We start from the raw sequence: 16,434 nt of genomic DNA, 5'->3' as shown, positions 1-16,434 counted from the left end.
CAAAATATTTACTTTTAATAGGCAGAGGATAGAAATAGTTAAATGCAAAAGCATTGAATGCAATAAGCATAATAAAAACATAAACTCCCACAAACCAGAGGAATATTTTCCTCTGGTATACACATTATCAGTGGGGAAAATGGACACATATTGAGGAACATGTGGCCAGAGCACAAGAATATATTGGTGGGGCACACATTGTAAGGGCACATACCCACCTTGCCCGCTCTTTGCTGATCCCCAGTGGAATCACAGTCTCTACCAAATGTTTTCCTCCTGGACATATATTCTCTACCATGGGTCCCTCTCCCAGCCAGCCACATGGTCCCCAGCAGATTCTGTCAGGTGTGCATAGTCCACTGGGCCGTAATAATAGTAGGTTATCTCTGATTTCGGCTTCTGACTTGAGTTGAAATCCTGAGCTATGAAAACTATACGAGTCCATGGTCTTTTGGTTTAAAGGCAGAAACTTTTCAATATGACTTTTAAGAAAAGCATCTATCTTTGTGTCAGTCAAATGACCAGCAACAGCTCTCCTCGGGGAGGAAAAATCCTTTCTCAGGCTTTTTTTCCTTTATGGATATTGGCTGGTTGGTTCCTTCCTTCCTAGAGTATTGGCTAAACAGCCCTTCTATGGCTCACATGAGAGGCTTTACCCCAGGTGCTAAGCTCCTTAAAATATAGAACAGAAACCTCCTACCTAGACAATGCTCTCAGGCTTAAGCTTATCTTTGGACTGAATTTCCCAGTCACTGGACTCTGGTTTCTGCTAGCAACTTCATTGTGATTTTTGGTGAACATTCTTTATATCTACCAATTTTAATCTCTGAAGGCTAAAATATATATTCTTTGTGACCATCTACATGGGGAATACTCACCTAATAACTGCAAAATAGTCCTGCCATTTGAAATTTCAGTTTGTTTGTTTTTTTTTTTAATCCAAAACTCTTCTATTCTCCCAAGTAGATTAACAATTAAAAACAACACACCCTGTATACAAAGTTAAGTTCCAGGGCCCGAGATTGTTGTGCCTCCAACCTGCCTCGCTTAATTTCTGGCCTTTCCCATGTAGATTCAGCCAAGAATAGCTGTATCTGAAATAAAAACCTTTTAAGTTCACTTACACAGGTGCAAATCCACAATATTCTTTGGATTTCTATTAGATGTCAGGGAAATCCAATATAATTCCTTACTAGAAAGAGGTACTCCTAGTCTATAGGAAAACTTGAGCCTCCTCCCCTTTTGTATGAAAATAGGAGCCTGACAGAGGCTTAAGGCACAATGAATGTGGTTTGGCCAGAGTCCCAGAGCTCAGCACAGGGATGTTACTAGAACCAGAGGTTCTAACCATTTAAGCTACTTTGTAAACACTGGGACTGGCTCATCTGCAGCCTAGGTAGAAGCAAGTAGGCTAGTGAGAGGATGTAATCACAACTGAAATATCCAAGGGGTGTATTAAATCGAGCTCCCAATGATTTCCTCCCTCCCTATTCCTGAGACATCTGAGAGTGAACATCCTGACTTGTGGGCCAATTAAGCTGCAGATGGACCTGGGAATTTAGAATAATCTAGTTAAAAGAGCACTGAGCTGGGACTATGGCGACCTGAATGCTAAAAATAATAATAGCTTACGTGTATATAGTAGGTTACAGTTTATAAAATATTAGGCTTTTCCAATAAGCACTACAAGTATTATTATCTCCATTTATACAGTCTCATGGCTTAGGGAATGAGCTTGTCTACCTTAGTGAATTTTCTAGGTAACTAAAACTTGCCTCTTTAAATCCTAAAACTTTAAAAATTTAACCGTGAGACCCGAGCAACTCAGAGTTGCCAGAGACCTCAGAGATCATGTAGTCTGAAACATATGTGAGCATTTGAGGGGGTTATTCATCTTCTACGTGAAGACCTCCAATGATGAAGAATCCACTCCCTTCTAGGGAAACCAATTTATCTTGAGACTGTCCTAATTATTAGGCAATTTTTCCATCTTTGGAGGCAAAATCTACCTCAACATAATTTATACTTATCATTCCCAGAAGCTGGCTCTCCATTCATGCAAAAGAAATTTAGTTCCTTTCCCTCATAAAAGCCCATCAAAAACCCACCTGAAGATAGGAATCATGTCCCTGTTCCCAAGTCTTGTCTTCTACAGAGTAAGCTTCCCCAGGTCCTTTAAAACATGTATATCTTTCTTTTTTTCTATCACCATTAACTCTTCCAATTTCTATTCTATTCTAGGCATCTTCCTATTTTAGTTCTTGTACTACCCTTTTCCTTGTCACCTTACATATATTATCTTTGATCCTATTCCTTTCCATATCCAGTAGACTTGTCTCTGTAATCCTCCTCCTCCTCTCTTTATAATTTTTAATTTCTCCCTATCTACTTCTCCTTCCCTGCTGATTACAAACAGCCCATGCTTCCGACATCTTCATTATTCAATAGAAATTGTTCCCTCTGAAGTTACCCATGATTTCTGAATTGGTAAATTGAATGGTCTTTCCTTCTTTCTTTCCCTCTTTCCCAGACAACTGGGATTAAGTGGCTTGCCCAGGGTCACACAACTAGGAAGTGTTAAGGGTCTGAAGCTAGATTTGAACTCAGGTCCTCCTGACTTCAGAGCCTGTGTTCTATCTACCACGCTGTCTGGCTGACCCACTGAATGGTGTTTTTTGATCCTTATCCTTCTTGATATTTCTGAAGTCATATTTCTGATGTTGCCAGCCACCTTCTTTTGTGTGTACTCTCTCATCTCTGGGTTTTCATGACACTTTTCTGTCTTGGTCCTCCTCTCTGTCCATCTCTTACTTCCCATTTTCTTTTTTTTTTATCCATGTAATATCCATGTCCTCCAAGGTTATTTCCTATGTTCTACTACCTTCCCTCTCTATTCCACTTAGCAGGGCCCCATGGTGGGCCAACATCATGGTCTCTATCTCCTGCTCCTCTCCAGAGAGAAATTAAAGTCTCCCTTGAAAAGATGTGGGCAAGATTCCAGAGATATTTATTCATGCCCACCTTGTTAAGCCATGTTTTACCAACCCAAGTGAACACATATTACCCATATGGATAATATGCATACCTTACGTAACACACATGTACACACACAAAGTAGTTAAATACAAGGTTGTTGAGAATAAGATAAACTTAAACATCTTGAAAAGTTACCCTATACAAATATAGGGCTTTGTTGTGTTCTGCCTTGTTTTATTCCTTTAAAATTATATGAGCCCCTCCTTATAAGTCCCTCAGGAGCCTTGTTTAAAAAAAAAACAACTAATTTTGTTATTCCCAGGGGCTCCTAAAGCTTCTGGACTTAGAAGATGTGGGCAGGTCCTGGCTCTGAGGCTTCTTTGCTATTTGATCTTGAGCACATTACAACTTTTCTGCACCTGTTTTAGCCTCTGTAAAATGAGAGGGTTGGACTAGATGAACTCTTATGTCCCTTTCAGCTTCAATAAGTTAATGAATCTATGATTTCAGAGATGAAAGATCCATCATACCACTGAGCCACTTGCCTCACCACAGCTGACAGTTCAGTTCAAAAAATTTCTGTTAGAGAGATTCAGCCATAGAAAGTCAGCTTCATTTAAAAAGGACTCCCAGAGGAGAAAACTAGAGTTCTTTCTGCTCCCCAGCCTTACCCCATCACCATTGGTTCTGGTGATATCTTAGATTGTTTGGGTTTTTTTAATCCCCTAACAATCTCAGCATGGGTTTCCTTATACTTTAGATATTAAGAAAAGAACTGATGAATGCTCTCCAAGTTCAAGTCTGGTTGGCAAAATTATAGGCTGGCTTAACTCTGGCCAATCTCACAGGCTCCCCTTGAGGCAAGTTGAGGATTTGTTCTGTGGGCCAGAAAGTCACTTGCCCTGAGGTCTGAGGAGTGAAAAAGCAGCTACCTTGATGGAAACATTAACTGTTCTCTGACCCTTAATGGTACTTTGGCCCAACCTGTTCTGTATGATAGGCTGCCCTGGTAGAAAATACTAAATTCTCACCATCAGCGTTAGATTTCTCTGAAATATTGAAGGTAGACATCTGAGAGAACAACAAAGTGAGTTTGATGTCAGTTTTCCTTCCCAATTCTTCTCTTCTTTTCTGCTTGTTAAACCATTCTTCTTTGGGCAAACCACTCCCTGGCTCTGTTTGATGCTTCCCCCTAATAGTTACCTATTCCTATCCCTAACATTAAGTAGTAGATGATAGCACTTAAAGGGTCCTTAGGAATAATCTAGTCCAAGCTCATAATTTTGCAGAGAAGGAAACTGAGACTCAAATACATTTAAGGATTTGTACCACTGTTAACAATACCAGTATACCTCTACCCTTTTCAGATAAGCCCCTCTTCCCTTGTTCCTGATTCTTGAGATTTTCTAGATACAAGCTGGCACTCTCAGACTATCAGAACGTACAGTATTGAGGCTAGGCCACACAGAGACTTAAAGAGAATGATCTCTACATAGTCCCATCAGGAAACCACCCTAATAGGATGCCTGTACCAGAAAGATGTTGATATAGCAACAGAGTCACAAGTGGATTTCTGTAGGAATGGGAAGACCAAGGCAAGCTAGGTAGAGGGGGGAGAGGCCTTCTCATTGGTACATACTCCCTCCACCTTTATCCAAAAAAGGAATCTTGATAAATAAAAAAAGCCCAAATGAGAGGAAAAGGCCAAGGGGACAGTCTTGACTAAAGAGGCAAAGGAAATGAAACCTTAAAACAACCAATCAAAAAGCATTAAAAATGAGCATTTGCTTATTCAAAATAGAACTGAAAAAGATGATTATACAGGAGCCTGCAAATTATGCTTTTTCTTTTTAAATATATAATCAATTCAACATGGAACTTTCAAAGCTGTCTTGCTTCTCAGTGTTTCATTCTAGCCTTCCATCGGGTTTTTTTTTCTTTGCATTTAAAACATACTCCAATGACTTAATTTGTTTATTCTCTCTTTGGGTAACTCTATAACTGCTCCTCCCTATTCCACTCTGTTCCGCCCCCACCTAACTCCAAATGACAAAAAGGGAAAAACAAACCCTTGTAACAAATATGCGGAGATCAGCATTGGATGTGTCTGAAATCAGTGTAGAAATCAGTATCCTTAGTCTATCACCTCTTTGTCAGGAGGCAGGTGGGCAGGATGTATTCCCTCAGGTCCTCACTGCATTGATCAGGGTTCTCAAGTCTCTCATAGTTTCAGTTATTATGTACCTGTGATGAGCCAAGTACTGTACTAGATGAGGGCAGTTAGGTGGTGCAGTGGATAGATCCCCTGGGCCTGGAGTTTGAATTTTGAATTGAATTTGAGTTCAAATTCAGACTCAAAAACTGACTAGCTGTGGGACCCTGGTGAGCAAGTCACTTACCCCCATTTGCCTCAGTTCCCCATCTATAAAATGGGGACACCTTGGAGAAGGAAATGTCAGACCACTCCAGTATCAAGAAAACTTGGATAAGTCCATAGGATCAGGAATAGTTAAACACGAATGAATGATTGAACAACAATAACAGCAGTTGTGCTAGATGCTAGGGGCACAAAGACAGAAATAAAATAGTCGCTATCCTGAAGTAACTCTTTCTCAAAGAAATTTGCATTTTAAGAGTCTTTTTATTGTTTGTTTCTTTTAGTGTTTGACTCTTTGTGATCCATTTAGGATTTTCTAACAAAGATACTGGAATGGTTTGTCATTTCCTTCTCCAAGGAGATAACATGTTCATATACAAAATAAATACAGGGAAGGGAGGGTATTAGCAGCCAGGAGGGTCAGGAATTGCACCTTAGGGAGAAAGGGTGTTAGATCTGAGTTTTAAAGAAAAGTAGGGATTTTTAAAAGGTAGAGTAAGGAGGGAATGCATTTTAGGAGGGGGAATCAGGAAATAAAATACCCATGTAAAGGCAAAGACAAGAAATAGGGTGCTGTGTGTGAGAGAGAACAGCAATGAGGTCATTTGAGCTGGACCACAGACTTCACTTCGTGAAAGGGAATAAAATATAGTGAGATCCGAAAGATTGGTTAGGAGTTTTACATGACAGAGGCTCTTGTATTTGATCACAGTTAGAGAAGATAAGGATACCTTGGAATTCACGGAATGGGAATAACTTGCATTTTCAGGAGCTTCATTTTGGCAGTTGTGTGGATTGGAGAAGCGAGAGACTTGAATTAAGTTCACTCATTAGGAGGCTATTTCAGTATTCTAGCCTAGGGGTCAAGAGAGAGTGAACCAAAGTGTGAGTGGAAAAGGTAAGGCTGTAAGAAATGATATGAAGGTAGCGTCTATAAGACTTGGTAGCTGACTGAACACATGGAGTGAAGGCAAGGAAAGAGAAACTCGGGTCTAGCAGGGAGTCACGTTCCAGAAGAGACACCCTTCCATGGTATACTGATTCATGGGCACTGTAAAGGGGCAGAGCTAAAGCTAGGCTGAAAGTAAAAGTAAAGTTCAAGTGAATCGAGTCGGAGGATTTTATACAAGATTGGTTTTCTAATTTGTGTGTGTGTGAAGTTTTGGTTTGATAACATGCCTTACATAATGATCATCACATGTTAGACCTAAAAGAGACCTTAGAAATTATCTTGTCCAACTGACTCATTTTACAGTGAAGAAATTGACCTCCAAAGACACTTCAGATGACTCACAAAACATCCCAGCTAGTTAGAAACATTGCTGGGACTAGTACCTAGATCTCAGCTTGTAGGCGACTGCTCCTCCCTCTGGATCACATCGTTTCCTAATAAATTGTCATGTTCATGGATTTTATTAGTCTGATCAGAGCCTAAAGCTTAACAGGCTCTCTTCGAATCTCAGATCTGATACCTTTTTAGAGCTAGGGCATGAGAAAAAAGAACTGAGGGGACCAGGAAAGAAGGTTCTGACTATTCAAGAGTTCTATCTCACAAACCCTAAGGAAAATTCGTCATTGGTACTCATAGAGATTTCCTTCTTCCCTGAAAAATTATACTCTGTTCCCCTTCCTCTCCCTCCCCCCACATCAGAAACTCATTTACACTAACAAAAGCTAAAAGCATTATTCTTTCTTAAAGAAATTTGCATTTTAAGAGTTTTTTGTTGTTGTTCGTTTCTTTTCGTGTTTGACTCTGTGACCCATTTAGGATTTTCTTGACAAAGATACTGGAGTGGTTTGCCATTGCCTTCTCCAGATCATTTTATAGATTAGGAAACTGAGGCAAATAGTTAAGTGACTTGCCCAGGGTCACACAGCTATAGAATAGTTCGAATAGAATAAAATAGCTAGAATAGTTTCTGAGGCCAGGTTTGAACTCAGGAAGGTGAGTCTTCCTGACTCCAGATCTAGTACTCTATCCACTGTGCAACCTCGCTGCCACATTTTAAGAAATTACTAAACTTTACATTTTAGGGTTTTTTTCACTAGATACAGCTCTTCCTCCTAGGACTTTCTTTTTAAGTACATGGAAAGAATAGGAAGATACTTCCCCATAATTTGTCTCCTTTCACCAGCAGGTTTTTGTTTGTGCACGTCTCCTGATTTCTTCTCACAGGAAGTAGGTGGTTTTCCAGGTAACATCTGGAAGTGCCCTGTGGCCTGTTCAGATACCTCAATATTGCTTGGCTCAACCAAAAATAAATTGGAAAAGAAAATTGAACATTGCATCAATTTGGAGCAAGTTTATAAATTCTGCAGCTAAGCAATACCAATAGAAGGTGATAGATCGCTCTGGAGCAGGGCGTCTGTGCAGTGATGTATAGTCACATTAGTTGAAATACCGTATTACATGATTTTGCGTTATTACCAGTGTTGGTGGCAGACAGAAAAACAGATTACACTTGAGTTCAAATCGATAGGAACTTTATTTACTGGCCTTTTAAAAACATATTTCTGCACTTTATAAAAACATACGGTAGATGCTATTGATAGAGCTTGTCTGCTTGTTAAAAAGCAATTTGCCCGAAATGAGGCTTTTAAGCTGTAATTTACGGCATTACCCTGTACCTCCTCTTCGGGTTTCTGTTTTCTTGGCTATGCTTTGATGACTTTCTTAGGTTTCTCTCAGGTTTAAATTATCTCCCCCTTGTCTTCGACTCTGATGATCTAGCACCCTGGGGGTAACAGACAGGGTCAGCAGGACCTCGGTTATTTCCAAGGGCTGGTTCTGCCTCGGATTGCCTCCCTGGCTCTTTGGCCCTGCCTTCCAAGATCCAGAGGCCCCTGCGATCAGGGTCTACCCTTCCTTCTTCTCTCACCCTCTCTCTTCTAAGGAGTCCCAGCTCTGTCCCTGTGCCCCTGGCTGCCTGCTAGCTATATTCCTTACAGGAAAAAAGTAGATCCCACACAACTATGAGTTAGTCCTGAGACAGTCTCAAAGAGGCCCTGAGGTTTAAAAGAACAAATTCTAAGCAATACATTATAAATGTCGGAGTTGAAAGGGATTCAGAGGTTGGACATGTAAACCTAGAAGGGCCTTTAGAGAACTGTATGGCCCCTGGTTTTATTATTATGCTGCTGCTGCTGCTGCTGCTGCTGCTGTTTTTGCTGTTGCTGCTGCTATTTCTATTTGGGAAACAGAAGTTAAAGTGATTTGCTCAGGATCACAAAGCTAATAAATGGCCGAGGTTGGATTTGAATTTTCCCAGCCCCAAGTACAACATTCTATACACTGCACCATCTGGTGGCCCAAACAGGTCATATAATGGCTAACATACAACACTAAGATTTACCAAGAGTTTTACAAATATCACCTTATTTTATCCTTACAACAAGCTGGGGAGCTAAGTTCTGTTATTATCTCCATTTTACATATTGAGAAACTGAGTCCCAGAGAGGGAAAATTTTGCCCAAGTTCACATAGTTAGTAGCAGGACAAGTAGACAGACTTTGATTCTCTGACTCCAAATTCCATCGCTCACAAGCTCCCACCAATATTTTTATCTTTAATAGTTAGCCAGGCGACATAAATAAAATTAAAATGAAAAGAATTTAACAATGGAACTGAGTTGTAAGAAAAAGAGAAACATAATTTTTCCCCCTGCAAATTTGGGATCCCTTTCCCCACAAATAGCATAGAATGTCAGTCAGTCACACATAGACAACAGTGTACATGTGGAGGGATAACACGTGCCTCCAAAACTTCTGGACCTGTTGTCACTGTGTTCAGCCATAGCTGTTGTTCCCTGCTGGTCTCGTAGTTTCCATCAAATATTGCTTTGTTTGGGCAGACACATAGTCTCCACCATATATTCCTCTGCTGGACCCTGCTCAGACAGAGATTATGGGACTGGATTCTCTTCTGTTGTCTCCAGCTTCTGGCTCAGCTGAAATTTTTTACTACCTCTTCCCCTAGGGAAGAAAAAACTCTGCCAGCCCTTTTAGCTTAATGCCCACAGGCTCTTCCTGCTGTGATCTTTTATAAAAGCCAGAAACTCTTGCTTTAGATCTTGCCCTCCTTCTAAAAACCTTTCCTATGAGAAAAAAATTAAAAGATCTCCTCTTCTTTTTTTCCTTATGGAGTAAACTGACTTGTTCCCTAGATTCTTGGCTATGAAACCTTTCATCTCCCCCAGCAGGAGATTCTCAGCCCCGGGCATCAATCTTATTAGAATAAACAATACAGTCTGTCCTAGCTCAGATGCTATTGCCCTCAGAAAGATAATCGGTTTTTTTAAAAATTTTTTTAAATCCAACATCTCCATCGCTGGGCTTGGGATTTCTGTGAATGACTTTACTTTAGCCCATGATAAGCATTCCATGCAGCTTCCAGTTTTAAATTGTGAAGTCCAATCTGTCTATAAACCAGGTCATGCTTGCTTGACCAGTAACTACCAAATAGTTCTGGGACTGAGTTTCCCAGTTTTTCATCTCCATTCTCTCATAAAGGGGTGCCCAGAAAAAAAGGCACAAAGTCAAATCTAAGAGCAGAAGGCAAGAGCAAGAGGGAAGACACAAAGCTCTTCCACCTTTCTAGAACTTTGATGGGTTTTCATTTGCAGTTGTGGCCAACAAAGCCTGAAAGAGGCTTTGAGGTATACCCTCAATTACACAAACAACAACCAACAACAATACAGTATTCATGCACCCGTTGAATTGGATGTCCTCTGAGACGCTCTGTGAAAGTTAGGCAGAGAATATTAGACTTGATGTGGTAGGAAACAGGCGCCATTACATAAGACTTTTTTTTTTCAGGGAGTAGCTTAGAGCCAATGAATGAATTTTGTGATTTTCCATAGAAATTTCCTCCTCTTAAATTCTGGGCCAAAATGATTGTTCATTTATATTTTGTCTCTCAGATATTTTTACTATAAACTCTAGGAATTATCAATCCAACTGAATATTGTGGTCTGAACAATGGGCATTCTTCATCCACTTGGTTTTTCCTGTGTGATATGTGGTCAAATTCTTTTGAGTGATTATGAATACTCTTTAGAAAGTGCTGTAGTATTCTAAAACTTAATGTAATTAGCATAATGTCATCTCTAAGCAAAAATATATAAAGTACTCATCATCTATTGTGAATCCCTCTTCAGTCTGGATTTTGTGCTGCAAATTCTACTTGATAGAAGCAAACATTTTTGGCAAGTATACACTCCCTGTTTTATGCCTTGCCTTATATTAATAGTAAGAATGTTATTAAACAATATTCTCTCCCAAGGAATCCCATGGCAAATGCATGGGAAACGTCTTATTGGTAGAGAGACTTTACTGTAGTATTTTACTCTGCTCAATTTTATTTTCTTTTTATGATCAGCGAATGATGAGTTCAACAGAATCTTCTATTCTCTGAATCTTCCAATCATCTTTAATATGAATATAAAGATGGGGTATGCTTTAGATTATCATCTGTGAAAATCTATTTGTTCCTTTCTCTTCCTTTATCCAATATACCTTTAATGTGTGTGTAAATTATTCTCATAAATATTTTGCATAAATTGAAAAATAGGCATATGGTTCAGAATTGATGATATTCTCTGAGTTCCTATTTTTTGGTAGAAAGAAAATCTGAACATTGCTTCACACCATTGATATTCTTCTCTCAAATATTTTAAGAATCAATCTTTGGACACCCTCAAAATTGTGTCACTTCCAGAATAGAATTTCTTTGTGTTTACTTGATCTCATCTAGTTGTACTTCCCACTTTTGTTTCTTCCAGTGACATTTCTACTTATTCATTTAGCACATCTGGGGCATTAGCACACCTGTGATGTTAGAGTCTAAAAGGGGAAGGCTGTACACTTCTTGAATAGTAAAAAGAATTTGCTATAAAAATAATCTTTACAAGATCATTTCTGGTTTTCATCTATTAGTTGTCCTTCCAGTTTCATTCTTATGTGCCTTTTCACATGGCATTGTTTAATTGCAAATCTTGTCAAACTTTCTTTAAATTTGTTTTTCCCTCTGCTGAATCTCACTGGTTTGAGTTTTTTTTTCTTTTGGAGGCAATACTTCTCAGTCTTGGGGAATAATCCTATTTTTTTGGTTTATGTCACCCTGAGAATATTTTTTAAGGCTTATGTGTAAGTCTCCACAACAAAGGGAAAAGAGCCTTTGGTTCCTATGTAATCCCTCAAACTAACATGACATTGACTATTCAAAAAGATTCATTTAATAAAAAATAGAAAGGATAATACCTGAAATCATCAGTGTTCTAAACAACTCTCATTCTTCCTTCTCAAAGAAACTTAACTTAATCAATGCCCAAACCAAGGTTTTGCCAGTGGTAAAACCAGGATCCATCATAATAAATACCAGAACATATTCATTATATGTGTATCTCCCATAATATCTAGCACAGTATGCTTATAGATCAGCCATGTTTAAAATGACTGAGAAAAATTTAAAGAGAGAAAGTCAGTCGCCCAGAACAAATGACATAGAGAATATATGTTAATGAGAGAGAGACCGATAAATCAATCAAAAAACATTTATTAAGCATGTACTGTATACCAGGTATTATGTTACATGCTGGGCATATAAATACAAGAAAGGAATCATTGCTCACTCTCAAGGGCCTTACATTATGTATAAGTAAACACAGAATAAATATGAAAAGAACAAAAGAAAGTAATAAGTATAGAGTGGTTATGAGGCAGTTCATGTAGAGATGGTGATGGTTGAGTTGAGTCTTGAAAAAAGCAAAGGATTCTGAGTTGATAGAGAATAGGAAATTCATTTCATAAATGGGGGACATCCACTGGGAAGTCCAGAGTTAACTGGACTGCAAAATATGGAAAGGGAAGTAATATACAGTGGGGCTGGAAAGATAGAATGGGACTATGTTATAAAGGGCTTTAAAAGTGAAAGAGGTGATATTTTATCCTAAAGGCAATCAGCAGCTGCTGGAGTTTACTGAGTAGGAGTGATGCAGTCAGATTTGTGGAAAATCATTTTGGCAACTGTTTGGAGGGGGAACAACTGAGGCAGGGAGATAAATTAGGAGGCTGTTGCAGTAGTCTATGAAAGGAATGCAGATGTTGGATTAAGGAAGGGGCTGTAGAGGAGCAGAAAGAAGGAATTGGATATGAGTGATGTTCTAGAAGTAGATATGGAAAAATCCAACAACTGATGGGATAGTGAAATGAGTGGAAGCGAGGAGCTAAGAATAAGGCTGAAGGCACAAATCTGGAAAATTGGAAGAATGGTGGTTTCAACCATTCAACAGAAATGTCATTGTTGTTTATTTATTTCAGCCTTGTTTTACTCTTCATGATTCCATTTTGGGTTTTTCTTGTCAAAGGAGTAGTTTGCTACTTCCTTCTCCAAATCATTTTACAGGTTAGAAATTGAGGCAAATAGAAGTAAGTGACTTGTCCGGGGTCAGATTTGAATTCGTCTAGAGGCATCTTCCTAACTCCAGATCCAACACCATATCCCCTCTGGTTGCAGATACAAAGAATATATAGCCATGTAAGGAAGTTTAAAAGAAAGTCAGTTTTGAAGAAAAGATAAATTCTGCTTTAATCGTTCTGAAGTTGAGATATCTCTAGCAGATTCTTAAAATGTCCAATAGATAGTTGGTGATGCAAGACTAAAGCCCAGGCATAGAGACAGAAGAGGACTGAGTGGGAAGGAGAGTCTGTTGAGCTGGCTCAGAAGACTTGAGAAGCAGCCCTCAGACAGGTAAGAAAAGAACCAGCTTCAAAACCAGCTTCAGATGCTCAGCCTCTTGGCTGACACCACATCTTCCAGGAAGGTCAGGGAAGATTTCACAGAGCAAGTGGGACTTGGAATAGATCTTGAAGCTTATAGTAAGAAGTAGTAGAACTAAGTAGACAAGAGGAAGAAGGACATTTTGTGATGAGGAAATGAGATGAGCAAAGTGGATGAGGCAGAAGTGTACATCAAAAGAGAAGCAAAGAATAGAGGAAGATGATGCTTTGGGAGCAGATCTGGGATGGTGGGAGCTAGGGAGCGAGGGAGGAGCCTCAGTGAGTGGGCTCACTATATTAGGCATTGTAAGGGTGAGAGAACCATATGCTCATCCAAAGAGCATCCCATTCCTACCCCCTTCTTACTAAAGTTGATAAGAGAATGAATTAACTGAGAATGAAACTTATTAAAACCAATCTTAATTGATGTTTTTCATCTAAGCCTAACTATCTTTTGCTTTAGCCTTCAGTTTTTGACCTAGTATCATCCTGTCAATAAGCAGGCTTTACATAGTACTTTAAGGCTTTGGGAATGCTTACATAAATTATCTCATTTGAGCATCAAAATAACCTTGCAAGATATTATTTTTATTGCTTTTATGACAGGTAAGGAAACTGTGGCTTAGAGAAGTTGTCATAAATGTTTGAGGCAAGATTCAAATTCATTTCTTCCTAACTCTTAAGGTCATCTCTCTCTTCACCACATCATGCTCCTCTATTATTAGGGAAAAAAAGAGAAAACATCCCAAAATCATCATAGACACCATTTGAAAAGGAATTATAGCTCATGTTCCCAAGCTGCTCTTTCAACTCTTACCTACTTAAACTGAGGAGTGGGGTCAGTCGGTCAATAAACATTTATTAAATACCCTCTATGTATCACTGTGCTAAACTTTGGGATTACAAAAAGAGGCAAAAGATAGTTCCTGCCCTTGAGGAGATCACAATTTAATGGGAGAGACAGGAAGTAAATAAATATGTACAAACAAGCTATGTGCAAGAAAAATAAAAAATAGCTAAAAGAGAAAAGGCACTAAAATTAAAAGGGGATGGGAAAGGTTCCTGTAGTATAGGTATGATTTTAATTGGGACTTGGAGGAAGCCAGGGAAGTCACTTGGCAGAATTGAGGAAAAGCATTCCAGGCATGGGGGACAGATAGAAAGAATGCCTGGAGCCAAGAGATAAAGGATCTTGTTTGTGAAGCAGCCAGAAGGCAGAAGGTCAGTGTCATTAGTTCAAAGACTATTTGGTGAAAGAGAACATTGTACAAAGTAACAACAAGATTATGCAATGATCAATTCTGATGGATGTGCCTCTTTTCAACAAAGAGGTGATTCAGACCAATTCCAATAGACCTGTGATGGAGAGAGTCATCTGCACCCAGAGAGAGGACAGTCAGAACTGAGTGTGGATCACAACATAGTATTTTCATCTTTTTTGTGGTTTTTACTTGTTTTCTGTTTTCTTTCTCATCTTCTTTCCTTTTTGATCTGGTTTTTCTTGTGCAGCATGATAATTGTGGAAATAGGTATAGAAGAATTGCACATATTTAACATAGATTACTTGCTGTCTAGGGGAGGGAGTGTGGGAAAGGAGGGGGAAACATTTTGCAAGGGTGAATGTTGAAGACTATCTATGCATATATTTTGAAAATAAAAAAGCTAAAAAAAAAAGAGTATATGGTGAGAAATAAGGTATAACAAGACTGGAAAGTTTGGGGAGGGGACCCTGGATCATGAAGGCCTTTGAAAGTCAATGGATTTTTCATTTTTTTCTGGAAGTGATAGGGAGCCACTGGAGTTGAGGAGAAGGGTGATTTAATCAGACCTGTACTTTAGGAAAACCATGTGGGCAGTTAAGTGGAAGATGGGCAGGGGTCCTCAAACTTTTTAAATAGGGGGCTAGTTCACTGTCCCTCAGACTGTTGGAGGGCTGGACTATAGTAAAAACAAAACTTTGTTTTGTGGGCCTTTAAATAAAGAAACTTCATTGCCTTGGGTGAGGGGGATAAATGTCCTCAGCTGCTGCATCTGGCCCACGGGCCTTAGTTTGAGGATCCCTGGATCATTGGAGTGAGGGGAGACTTGAATTAGGGAAACCAACTAACAGGTTGGTATCAGAGGACAGATGTTGCAAAGCTGATATTGGTATCAGATTGATTTGGTAATAGATTAGTGAGAGATAGTGAAGAATTGAAGATATAAGTCTAAGGAATTGGGAGGATAGTGATGCTCTTTATAGTAATAGTGGAGTTTGGAGGGGGACAGGTATTAAGAGAAAAGAAAGTGATTCCAGTTTTGGACATGTTGAATTTAAAATGTTTACTGGATTTCCAGTTCAAAATGTCTGAAAGGTGGGGCAGCTAGATGGTACAATGGATAGAGTGCCAGCCTTAAAGTCAGGAGGACCCGAGTTCAAATTTGACCTCAGACACTTAATACTTTTTAGCTGTATGACCCTGGGCAAGTCACTTAACTCCAACTGCCTCAGCAAAAAAAAAAAAAAAAAGTCTGAAAGGTAATTGAACCCAGGAGAGAATCCTGTGGGACATCTAAGGTTAGGATGATCTGGAAGAAAATCCAGTAAAGAAGACTGAGGAGTATGTGGGTGGAGAACAAAGAGTGGGATTCTGAAAATCTAGAAAGAGAGTAATAAAGAGAAATCAATCAACAGGACCAAAGGCTGCAGAAGGATCAAGGAGAATGAAATTGAGAAAAAGCCATTGGATTGGTCCTGAAGGGATCATTAGTAACTTTGGAGAGGCAGTTGGCTCAGTGATCCAAGGTTGAGACTTGACAGAATGAAATCAGCAATGTGATGAGGGAATCAAAGACTCAAGAGAAGAGAATGGTATAGGCTTGAATGGGTTCATCAAGCTCATAATGGAGGTAATAAGGTTTAGATTTAGGGAACCAAAATGAAATTAGGGTTTCTGGTGGTCAGGGAGTTAAATGATAAGGTCTAGTGGTGGGTTCGAGGTTCAGAGAACCAAATGGAGAGGTTTGGCTCCCCTACAACCCCTTCGGATTCGGCGCAAGGATAGGGAGTTTTGGGGACTCCCTTCTGGTGGTGCAGAGGTTCTCTCTAAAGGAATTTACAGACCTTAAAACCTAGACTGATAAAAGAGGTTTATTATGGGGATTGGAAGTAAATAGAAATCCTGACAGAGGCATAAAGTCTAGTTAGGGTAATAGGTGAGGGTAAAGAAAGTGTGACACTGGAAAAGAATATTCCAGTGGACAGAGGCCCTTGGCATCCCAAGAATGGCATAGCTGGCATGTTTGGAACCTCTGCAAAGAAAGGA

General features: G+C 39.4%; 1 protein-coding gene across 1 annotated transcript in view; it reads left to right on the top strand.

Annotated features, from left to right (window-relative positions):
* Positions 1-16,434, top strand: part of PEBP4 (phosphatidylethanolamine binding protein 4) — a 263,686-nt gene that overhangs the window by 29,858 nt on the left and 217,394 nt on the right. The window lies entirely within an intron of this gene.

Source organism: Sarcophilus harrisii, chromosome 2, assembly GCF_902635505.1.
Source record: "Sarcophilus harrisii chromosome 2, mSarHar1.11, whole genome shotgun sequence".
NCBI lineage: Eukaryota > Metazoa > Chordata > Mammalia > Dasyuromorphia > Dasyuridae > Sarcophilus > Sarcophilus harrisii.
This window is presented reverse-complemented; position numbering and strand designations above follow the sequence as displayed.